This window comes from Leopardus geoffroyi, chromosome D4 (assembly GCF_018350155.1).
Source record: "Leopardus geoffroyi isolate Oge1 chromosome D4, O.geoffroyi_Oge1_pat1.0, whole genome shotgun sequence".
NCBI classification, from domain to species: domain Eukaryota; kingdom Metazoa; phylum Chordata; class Mammalia; order Carnivora; family Felidae; genus Leopardus; species Leopardus geoffroyi.
Genome location: NC_059342.1, coordinates 21,469,860 through 21,482,123, shown reverse-complemented (window position 1 = coordinate 21,482,123; position 12,264 = coordinate 21,469,860). Strand labels below are relative to the sequence as shown.

The window sequence follows — 12,264 nt, the reverse complement described above, 5'->3', positions numbered from 1 at the left end:
AAGAAAAATAGCTTATTACTGACAGTGTTTTTTAACCACGAGGCCATAAAGCCTTTGGTAATGTCTCTAGCCTCATTCATCAAACCAGATATTCTAACAGTCGCTTGAGGGCAAGGAGCACTTGATGACAAATGCCTAGTAAAATACATAAACACGCAGACACGCGCACCACCTTCACCACCACCCCACCGCTACCATGAGAACAGTAGGAACAAAATATACTATACAGTCCCTTTCCCCTCATGACACTGTTTTTGTTTTTACTCCCCTCCAAGGAAAATTTTATAATTCTCTACAAGAGAATTATACGGTACAATACCTGTACAATACCAGCAATGATCTTTTCTTAGCTCTGTTCGAGTAAGAGTTACGATCCCATCACTCAACACAAAAATACAGCTGCTATCACAGGACGGTTGTTCGTTTTCAACAAAGCGGAAAACTGGTTGTGTTTAGTTCACGATTTTTTTTTTTTTTTTTTTTTTTTTTTTTTTTATGACGCTGTGCATATTTTTGCCTCCTTGAGAGGCAGGGCTGGAGGAGATGGTAGGGGACAGGAAGTCCTTGAAATCATTTGGCTTTATGAAAACAAAGGGTCTAAGACATTCTTCATTTGCTCTAACCATAATCCATTGGACTTGCATTTTGTGCTCTGTCTATCAAATCAAACCTTCCCTGAGGAAAAGTTGATTCTTTTAGGCCCAGTCTGTGCTCTGAGAGCGCAAGCCACATGGCCTACTTCAATAAGTCCCCATTACCACCGACTGCGTTGGTTTCGGGCCAAATCCCGAGGGTTCGTAAAATGGATCATTCAATCATCTGAGCAATCAATCCCGAGAGCTTGCCGATCTGGCCTCCCCTCGGCTGAGCTGGGGAGTGGCCTGCTTCGTGGCAGAGTGGACGTGGCCCCGGGAAAGCTGGGAAAGCGGCTGCAACACAGAACCTCCCCTTTCAAAAGCCTCCCCGCAGATACTTGGCGAGGGCAGCGGGGAAGGTGTGAAAACAGAAGCCAGGGCTGGGGTAGGAGGCTGGGAAATTCCATCCTAAACAGGTTTCACTTAAAAAAAGAAACCGGTTACTTGATCCTTTGCAAAAACCTCACGCCCCACGGTGCCCTTCGGGAAACTCCAGCCTCTCAACTATGTTGTCACACACTGAGCCCACACCCAGAGCGTTAAGTATCACTGGCTGCGGGACAGAAAAATGTCATCATTCCCTCCTCCTGGCTGGTGTCTTTAAATAGCTCCTCTTATTTACGGGTGTACATAGTGTTAATGTCCTTCAGTTGCTCCATTTCCAAGGATGGAAAAGCAGTTGCTAAGCATTTCTAAATGACAGCCCCAGGGTTCATTAAAAATATGGCAAACATTTGCTAAGCTCATTAAGTGCAATTTTTGTGTGTGTGTATCAGATTCCTCCTCTGCATGTTCTGCGTGACCAAACATCTATTAACCCTAATCCCATTGATGAGTCTGATACATTCAAACTGGCAATTAGACAAAACAAAAGGGATATTTATGGAGAGACTCCTAAATGGGCTTTCATATTGGTCTAAGCTGTTTGAAAACGACAATTTAATTCCCCTCTGTTAATCCCTTGCTTCCAGAGCACTCTCTTTGTTTGATTACAGGCTGTCAGATTTAGGGATTCTGATTGAATCAGAATTTGAGGCAAACTAGAAACACATAATAATTACGCCAGTTAGGCACCGTTGCCTCCTGTATAAGCAAACGAAGTGTTCTACAAATGAAGGTTCCTCAGCACAAAAGATTTCTAAAATGTGCTGCTTGTACAATTAGAAGCCATAGAATATGAATTAGGCGGTTGTTTCTCTGGATCCTTTCGAAAATCCTCCAGTTGATGACTTTGGTGGTAAAGTATCATGCACGAAATCTGTTGACAAGGCAAAAATATTTTAAGACGGGCTCCCTCTGCTCTTCTTCCCCTCCACTCCTTTGCCTCCCGCCCCAACCGCGGCTGTGGACTCGTCTGACCCACAGTGGTTAATCTGAGCACCGGCTCTCAGTTGGCCATTCCAGCTTTCCATTAACTCAGGGCCACGGTGGTGTTATTATTAGAGTCGGAAAGGATTCTGCATCACTTACATGGTGTAAAGCTGGACAAATAAACAAGTACTGACTATGGATGTCTCCCAACCGCACTGGGTCTCAATTTTTGAATGCGCTCTTTCAAATAGCAAAATGACCCTTCTCTAGCTTGTAAAACCTCTCTTTGTTTTCCCTCAAAGAGAAGGAAACTCACCCAGAGGAGTGGACTTTTGACAGAGTTCCCCAGCAGTAACATCATTTTCAAGTGGCTCTTGACCAGCTGAGCTTTTTCAAAGTGTAACTTTTATAGCCACAAAGGATCATGTCTTATTTGGGTTCATTAAATTTCCTCTTACTCTGCAAAGGGCTGACCAAAGTCGCAGCTGCCGAGAGAGAGAAGCCAACCCTTCATCATTCTTCAAGTCGATTCAGCACTGGTCAAGGCTCTATTTGAAAGCTTTATGCAGATTTAGACCTCATAATTTAGTCTCTGTTGGAAAGCGGAGAAAAAAAAAAAAAAAAGAATCCCCTTGTTCTGGTTAGAAACAGATCTCCTTTCGCTACCGGTAAAGTTCTGGTGTCACCAATGTTAGCATGGCAGCAAGATGCAAGTTGACTTATGAAGTTGCTGCCTGACTGAGGCAAGGGTGCTGAAGCTCAGAGGGAGTAATTTTATCTAAGAAGCAAAAAGAAAATGAATGTGAGTTCAACAAAAGCCAGACTGTCAACCCGGGATCATCCTCAATATCTTCTGCTCTCTCCCCTAGGGAACTACATTACCCAGAATCCCCTGCCACCAGGATTATGGGGCAGATGCTTCTAAGGAAAAGTCCCACTCAGCATTTGGAAAGCAGGGAGAAGCCCTTCACCTTTCTCCAGTAGCAACTGAGGTCTGGTGGTTTGTAAGTCTCTGAATCCTATTGAAAAATCACTGTGTTGGGGCGCCTGGGTGGCGCAGTCGGTTAAGCGTCCGACTTCAGCCAGGTCACGATCTCGCGGTCCGTGGGTTCGAGCCCTGCGTCAGGCTCTGGGCTGATGGCTCAGAGCCTGGAGCCTGTTTCCGATTTTGTGTCTCCCTCTCTCTCTGCCCCTCCCCCGTTCATGCTCTGTCTCTCTCTGTCCCAAAAATAAATAAACGTTGAAAAAAAAATTTTTTTAATAAAAAAAAAAAAAAAAAAGAAAAGAAAAATCACTGTGTGGCTGGCTATCATGGTTTCCCCCCGCTTCTTGCACTTTCGGGTTTCTTGGGCACCAACAATTCCCTCCTAACCTTGGCTCCCAAAGGCTGTCAATGATGTGCAAATCTCTAATTCCCTGTTTTAAAATACTTTCTGCTTCAAATACGTGGCCAGACTCTGACTGATAAGGTACTAGATATCCAGAGCTGGAAACGAGGGCTGAGTCGACCGAGGCCAGACCACCTTGTGAAGGATGGGATCTGAAACTTAGTGTCGGGAGCCTCCTATCTCACTCAGGCATGTGAGCATCCTTTCAACAAATCATTACTGAGCCCCTCCAATATCCTAGACCCTCTGGTGGAAACTAGTGATAAAAAAATACGCTTCCTAACCCAGAGACATTATACTATAATAAGTAGGTGGGAAGGGGGGAGGTAGAGAACTACAGTTGCAATTGTTTAATGTCTTGGAGTCCCAAGAATATACCTACCACAGTGTCTTAAGTTTAAAATGTGTTCAGTAACTCATGAATGGATGATAAAATAAATGACTATATGAATAAACTGTGTGGTACATAATATATGCTTGGTAATTGAGCTATCCACGTTATAATAAAATATAATGCTACAGATAAATAGTAAGCCCAGTGGGAGCAAAGAGGAGGGAAGTCTTGGGGGAATCAGAGAGGGAAGGGGACATTTGAGCTGAGGCTTGAAGGATGGGAAGGAACAAGGTTCTATCGTTGGGACACGATGATGAAACACCAATGCAACCAGTTGAAAAGAGCGCTCTGGACCCTCTTGCTTGGGCATCTTCAGACCTGTCTTTCTGGATGAAGACTTTCTGGATGACTGAGCTTTCCCACCTGTGGGAACGGGAGCCTCCATTGACCTGTTCACTACCAGCCCTGTGATTCTATGAGCTCTCAGGTTGGGAAACCCACACATCACCCAAGTATGCCCTGTGAGTGACGCAGGCTCTCATTTCTGCCAGAGGAAATGAATTCAGGAAGAAAATGATAATCTACAGGGAGTAACACCCACACGGTTATCACTCAAATGATCCCAAAAGGCTCTGAATCTGATTGGAGTGGTGCTTTATAAACTTCCTTTCAAGGCTTTTCTTTGTCATCTTAGTAATTATGAAAGACTTTTATAGTCTGATTAAATATGTTCAAACCCTGTTCAATTTTATACTTATTTTAAAACTACACCCATTGTTTCTCTTTCCCTAATTTTCTTTTTCTTTTCTTTTTTTTCTCTACCTATGCATCTTTAGTATCATGAATTTCCCCCTTTTTTCCCCTTCCCACCTCTTCTTCAAACATCTACAATAATATCCCAGGATCAATTCTAGATGACCTCTTCATTTACCTATTTTTCCTGATGTATTTTTCCTGGTCTTCTCCTGGCAGAGTCCCAGATCTGCAGAGTGGCTGCGGGCCTTGCTAGTTTCCATGTTTATTGAATATTTCACTTATTTATTTATTGGTTCGTTCCACTTATGCGCAGGGCAGTGCTCTGGGTGCTAAATATATAGCAGTGAACACATTAGGCAAGGTCCCTGCTTAGGGAATTACATCCTGGATATATTGTAAATTAAGTGAAAGGAGTAAGTAATTTGCCACTGGGGCCCCCTCACATCCCTCTTCCAACAGCTGTTTTGTCTTGTGTTTCTCCCTTTACTCTGCTCACTAGCAAAACTTCTCTCTACCTTGGTTCCCCACAGCCGCCTGGTCCTCCCTGAAGATCCTCATCAAGCATGCCCAGGCCATGCTGGGCTCCACCTGTCTCACTCAAATTGAATCAATCGATCTCCTATCCCCATGTTTCTCAAATCAAGATATGTGTACCATATACAAGAAATTTGAAAAACTGCAGAGAAAAATCCACTGCATTTTCCGAAGACGCAAAGTCCACTAGATGATAAACGAGGATAGAGCAGAAAATGAAATATGAAATTAACATAAAAAATTTCAATATAATAAGGAAAAAAGAGACATCATGTGGTTGGTTGCTTTGAACTATGCCCCGGTGTCCCCAAGAGCAGTAAGAGAGAGACGAATGGGAACAGAAAGGGAAATCAAGACAGAGACAGAGGTGAGCTGGGAAGCAGGGAGGTACACATACGCTCTCCAGAACTATACCAAGAAACCCTTGGGGGCCGTGCCAGATCCTGGTTCCACAGGGCCTGGATCTTCAGCCTTATCCCCACACTGCTCTCCTGCTGAAAGCCCTCCAAAGGCTTCCTGTGGTGATCAGAAAAGTGACCTCAGCCTTCTCTGTAGCATCTGCCCTCGCCCAGACATCAGAGCATGGCTACCCTTCCCCCTACATGTCTTTCTTCAGCCCCTGGGGCTTTCTTTTCTTCCTCAATGTAACCACTTGTTCCCTCCTTTGATGTTTTGTGGGAGCTGCTGCTCTCTTTGCTCACAGAGCTCTCCATCCTACCCCATTTTCACCCACATCATGTCTTCAGATGGTTAGAATCTTTCTCCTTGTCATTTGCCTTTCACTTAAATGACATCTTCTCAGGGACATGTGATAACACCGATCCAAAGGAGCCTTCTAATACTCCAATTACTCCAATATCTCCCTCTTTTATTTCTCGGCATAGCAATTATCACTATCTGAAAAGATCTTATTTGAGTATTTGTAGAGTTGATGTTTATCTTGGCCAACGTTGATTTCAAGTCCCATGAAAGCAGGATCTTGCCTGTCTTATTTCCTGACACATGCATTTCCCAAAAAGTCTGGGATACAGTAGGCACCCTGTTAATGTTTGCTTTGTCATTGAAGATTAAGGTAACACATTGCATAAGCCTTTCCTGAGAGAAAATGAGAAGAATGGCATAAAAAAAAAAAGAGAGAGAGAGAGAAGAAAAACTTGTACAAATGAAAATTTGTCTCTCTTACTATATAGTTCGCCATGGAACCATGTCAACATAGCTATTTATATGGGTAGCTGATCATACCTACAAATTCCCGAGAATCGTTCATTTTGTCAGTCAAATTGAGATTTGTTGTTCTAGACATTGTGTCAGGCACTGAAAACCTAGCGATGAATGCTACGTTATTTATACATTTGAGGAAGTGGGGAGAAAGTTGCTAACAGTCTGGAAAGTGCTTTGGTGGAGTTGTGTACAAATTATTTTGAGCAGAAGAAGGACTGGCTAAGTCTTGCCTGGAAGAATTGCAGAAACAGCATTAACATATGTTTTGGGTTTGGAAAGATAAGAGGACATTTTATAAGCAGAAAAGAAGGGAAAGTTCAGTCTAGGTAGAGGGGCAAGAACGTGTGCCATAAAGTAAAATTGTAAGATGTGCTGATTTTATAATCAGGGGAAAAGAGGATGTTTCCCACATGGTGGGAAGCCAGGAAGTAAGAGAGAAAGACGGTGGGAGGTGGACCTGTGAAGTGTCACTGCTGTCAAACTATAAGATCTGGGCAGTCCTGGGGCGCCTGGGTGGCTCAGTCGGTTGAGCGACAGACTCCAGCTCAGGTCATGATCTCGTGGTTCGTGAGTTCGAGCCCCGCGTTGGGCTCTGTGCTGACAGCTCGGAGCCTGGAGCCTGCTTCGGATTCTGTGTCTCCTTCTCTTTCTGTCCCTCCCCCGCTCATGCTCTGTCTCAGAAATAAATAAACATTAAAAAAAATTTTTTTTAATTAAAAAAAAAAAGATCTGGGCAGTCCTTTGGCCACCGTGGGGTTATGGAGAAGTTTCAAGGGGAATGGTGACAAGATCAGACCCGTGTTTTAGAAAGGCAAGTGGAGGCCATGTGGAGATCGCTTGTCCAGTAGCCCTGCCAGGAGACCCAAGCCTACTGCATGGATACAAGCAAGAGAGGACAAAGACCACGTCTTGGGATGGAGGAAATCAACCCGGAGGTAGATGCGTTGATACTCACTCACTAATCAGATGGGTGTGGTGAGGAAGTGCGAGAAATTATGGACGAACAGGGAAACTGTCACAGTGGTCACGGCAAGAACAGACTAGGAACACAGGAGAGAGACCGCTTTGAAGGGAATTCTCTCAAGGAGCTAATACGGTTGAACGCATGGCTCATTCCAGCAGCCCTGGCATTTTATTGGTTGTTAAAGACCTCTAAGCCTTAGCGAGTGGGTATTTAAAGGCTGAGATAAAAAGCATCATGACAGGCCAGCAGGATAGGTATTTTTAAGACAGGGTGTCTGTCCCAGCATCCCGGCCAGTCACCCACAAAGACCGCGGCCTTCATTAACGGAGCATGGGCCAAACCCGCCGCCAGCCACCACTACCCCCCCCAGTCCCCCACCCCCGCACCCCCATTGTTGTTGCAATCCATCTAACGTAATGAGACCGCTTTGCAATTCCATTATGATTCACTCTCAAGTTTAAAAGCTGTAGTCAAACCACGAGGAGAGAAAGGCATTAGGGAAGTGTGGTGACATCCTTCGGAGTTCCGCAGGCCTCCCTGGCAGCCGAGCCAACCTCCTGAGCGTACCTCACAGAGGGTATTTGCCAGTCTCTTTCTCCAAGAGCATTAGTAAAAATCTATAGCTCCCGGTTGGATACCAAATGCAGCTGCCACATCCTGTGTGGTGCCCACAAAGTGCTTCACATGGACAGGCAGCTTTCTGAGGCTGCTTTATTTCTTGTCAGCCATTCAGACCTCACTCCAACAGAAATCTTTTGTATTTAAGCTAGTGGCCACAAAACCAGAATGTGTCTTCTGGTCAAATGTGCCTTTTATATGTCATACCACGCTTCTTTTCCTCCCTGATTTTTTTCTTTCTTTTTTTTTGTAAGATGGAAAAAATGCAGTTGGCTTTTCCTGATGCCACTTTCATTACGGTCATAAATGTCCTAACAGAAGCATATCTGTTCACGTTGAGGCTGCTTGTGCCCAGAGAAATGCCATTCACAATTCAATAACTGTATTTGCCTTATTGCTTTGGAATAGAGGATGCCTCAGTTTAAATTTTCTGCGAGGTCACTGACACATTGTCGGAGTTTGATTAGTAAAATGAACCAATAAATCTCTTCTTTGGTTCAACAGTGCTTTCTATAGTCCAGTTCTCAAGTCGTCTGGGTAATGTCTGTATGGTTTTGAAAGAAGAGCCCAGAGCATTCTTCTTTAGCTCAGCACTTTCTTCAGCCATCATATGAGACTGAAGGTTATGGGTTTCCAGATCAAAGCTCTGAATTGGCCTGAAGCCTAGCTAATTACTCTGCTGGCACTCAGCCCCTTGGGAGATCAGATAGGCCTTCCTCACCTTCAATACTGCTAAGAAATGGGGAATTATATCCTGGATAAGGAACTGAGAGGAGTCATTCACTGCAGACAGAGTTGAACAGAAGTATCTGTTGGAAGACAAGGCCCCTTGGCACTATATCTGAGGCTCATGAATGACAAAGCAGATGTGAAACACCGTTGGGGGCAAGTGGATTGGGAAAGAGCTGAGGGACCTTTCCCATAACGCTAAACCTCCCTGAGAGAGAGCATAGTCCAGCGGAAGGAGAAGCCTTCCGCCAGCCAGAAAACTAGCGGATCAAAATAGGCAAAACTTTTGTGTTTGGGCTTTAATGCTCTGTTAAAAGTGATTTTTAAGAGCAAGTCTATAAATCTCTTGGCTATTCCTTAAAGAAAAACTCTCCAATAGTTGGTAAAGCAAACATCTGTTCACATTCTTTGATCAAGGATCAATAACCTTTTGTTAAGTGCTAGGAAATCTCAAAAACTCAACAAGCAAGGGTCTCTCCCCATCAAAGCTTCCCTTCCTATTAGTCTGAGGAGACAGACTGCCACAGAATTATAAAAATGCATACAGAGGTTGTTGATGGAAAAGAGATGGTAAAAGTATGTGAGGATTAAATGGACCTAACTGTCATGGGAGAGGGAAGATTCGATTTGAGCCTTGACTGATAATTTGAACTTGAACCAACAAGGTATGAATGGAAGAAAATTGTAGATGGAAAGGACACCAGAAGCAGATGGAAACATTTGAGAAAGTTGAGGGCGTGTCGAAGGAGTCGTGCGGAGAACTGAGTTTTAGAATGTGTGGTTGGAAAATGGGAAATAGCAGGAATGGCCAGATTTCAAGTCTGAGAATTTGGGGATTTCTTCTGTATGCATACATAAGGAGCCACTGAATGGCTTTGGGGAAGCAAAATATGTGACCAGATCTCAGCTGCAAGGTGATGATGAGAAGCAGTGTGTATTTTGGACTGGAGGGGCGAGGTGCCAGAAAGAGTCTGGTTATAAGGGTATTATGAATTCCAGACAAGAGTAAGGCAAATCTGATAGTAACGAGAGAGAGAATTGGTCAAGGATGTGTGTAGTAGGCTAAATAATGGCCTTTCAGAGAGATGTTCACATCCAAATCCCCGGAACCTGTGTATATGATACCTTACATGGCAAATGGGACTTTGCAGATGTGATTAAGAAAACTAAGATGAGGAGATTACAGGGCAGGTTCAATGTAATCACAAGAGTCCCTTATGTGACAGAGACAGAAGGATCAGTCAGAGAGAGAACATGTAAGGATGGATACAGAGATCAGACAGGAGAGAAGATGCTGTCCATCTAGCTCTGCAGGTAGAGTAAGGAACCATGAACCAAGCGATGCAGGGTCCCCTAAATGCTAGAAAACACAAAGAGGCAGATTCTCCCCCTAGAAAATGTACTTGCTAATGGCTTGATTTTAGCCCAAGAGATTATTTTGGACCTCTGGACTCTAGAACTATAGGGTAACAAATCTGTGTTGTTTTTCAGCCACAGCATTTGTGGTCATTTGTTATGGTGGCAATGGAAAGCTAATACAATGTGAGACACAGCTCCCAGGTAGGACTGACATTATTTACCAGCTGATTGCGTCTGTCAAATGAGAAGACTAAAAAGCTCATAATGGCTTAGTCAAATCATTGATAAAATTAATTAGCCATTAAAAAAAGACAAATTTGGCAGAGGAGAGTATGATGAGAGAGAATGATATTCAAAGGAAAGAAGATAGAAAAAAGAGACTTTAGAACAGAACCTTGGAGAACCCTACATCAGTCCTTCAGCACGAGGATGACCGAGGTCCCAAAGAAGGAAAGCAAAAGGGACTAAAGACCTGAATCTTGCTCTATGCCTAATGCTATGCCAACAACTCACAACATTCATCTTATTAAAGAGCTCATAGTTAATCCTTTCTGGATCTTACGTAACTTGTTCCAGGGCAATTCATAGTTTAACTTTAGGTATATTCCTCTGTATTCCATGTGTGCTCTTTTTGCAATATCTGTTCTGATCTATATTATGCCTCCTACCTGTGCAACTTAGATGTCAATTTCCTTTGTCTTTCTCTTCAAAGCTCACCCAGAAGAACCCACCACAAGCTATTGACAATTCTGTTTAAACCCATCTGCTTTCAAACACTCCACCATGCGAGGCCACCCTGCCAGGTCCAGCCCTCTGGTACCCATTCCGTCTTCCTTGGATGAAGGATGAAATTGGGATGAATTCCCAATTTCTCTCCCTTCTGTTAGGAAAAGAGCACCCCCTCCAGCAGTGGGCACTCAGATCCTGGAGTCTCACTGGCTTTTCAAAGAATTTTCCAAACAAAGACCTTCCCTTCCTCTAATGACACATAAGAGAATAACATTTTCTCATTAGTGTTACATGTGTATTTGTGATACACAACCCCAAATTTTTGTGGAACAAGACGGAGTAGAAGTAAATAAATACCTTCTTGCCTTGACAAGACAGTGCCCACAATTCCCAAGTGCCTCTTAGGGCAGAAACCTGTCTGTCCAGGAATCGGAAGATATTCAACCCATTCCTTTCCCTTCTGTTGGGAATGCAATTAAGTAAACCATAGAATCAACATAGAAACAACACACTACTGTAAAACTGAAGCTAAGACAATAGGTCATTTGTCTACATCTTCTAAGAACTTTCCTTGCAAATTGTCCCCAACTGTCTAAACTGGCCTTAGCCGGTGGCTAAGGTGGCTCAGCTGGAAACAGCTGTCTTACCCAACAGTCACTATCAGCACAGCAACAAGATCCTGTGAGCTATTCAGGGACCCATGAAAATGTTTGAGACCTGAAAAAAAAAAAACAAGTTATTGACCTCCAAGGAAGACTGAGATTCAAAATTAATAAATGTTTAATTTAATGCCTATAAAATATGACACTCCTCAGATTTACCAATCATTAAATTCAACATTTGCAAAATGTCACTATAACTTGAAAATAATCAGTAGCATATATTTTCTCACTTTGTGAGAATTTTGAATCCGCAGTGATTTTGAAGAAATCAGTCAATCATAAAGTAAATGAGTTATTTGATATCAAATAATTTTGAAAGTAAGTTATAAAAATCTTGTCGCTTTATTTACAGAAGAATCTATATTTCATTTTGGATATGGGGTTATGTAAATGTTTGATGTTCTTTGATGTAGAAATTCCAAAAATATGATTTTTTTAAGCTTTCATAGAATACTGAAAGTATTCTATGAAAGATGCCCCCTCGCTTCCTCTTCTAGTAATGTTAATAAGGGTTGTTCTCATTCACTCTCTCACTCAGACTTACCTATGCCTTACAACTCTTGGACCTTTTGGGTACCTGGGTGACTCAGTTGGTGAAGTGTCAACTCTTAATTTCAGCTCAGGTCACGATCTCATGGTTCGTGAGATCGAGCCCTGCGTTGGGCTCTGTGCTGACAGAATGGAGCCTGCTTGAGATTCTGTCCCTCCCTCTCTCTCTGCCCCTCTCCCCCATCTCAAAATAAATAAATAAACATTAAAAAATATTCTTTTAAAAAACACTTGGGTCTTTTTGCCTCCCCTCTTCCTGTTCCCAAGAATATCTGTCTTCAGACATCCATTCACCTTCGCTCTTATCTTCTAAGGCATCTTGAACTCTTGTTTAAAACTGTCTGAGATTAGTACCCAGCTATACCCAGGGCACTTCAGAAGCACTTGACTAGGTATAGTGGTTGCTTTGGAGTTCCAGAACCATCCTCATGTTACTTCCTCTCAATATAAAAGTATAGTCCGTGCCTTATTAGAA

At 43.1% G+C, this 12,264-nt stretch overlaps 1 long non-coding RNA gene across 1 annotated transcript; it reads right to left on the bottom strand.

Moving 5' to 3' along the window:
- Positions 1-1,557: 1,557 nt before the first annotated feature.
- Positions 1,558-11,296, bottom strand: LOC123593124. Its single transcript, XR_006710138.1, has 3 exons — positions 11,226-11,296; positions 2,263-2,724; positions 1,558-1,893 (listed from the first exon to the last, which is right to left on the bottom strand). It is a non-coding gene; the product is annotated as an uncharacterized LOC123593124 (long non-coding RNA).
- Positions 11,297-12,264: the final 968 nt, after the last annotated feature.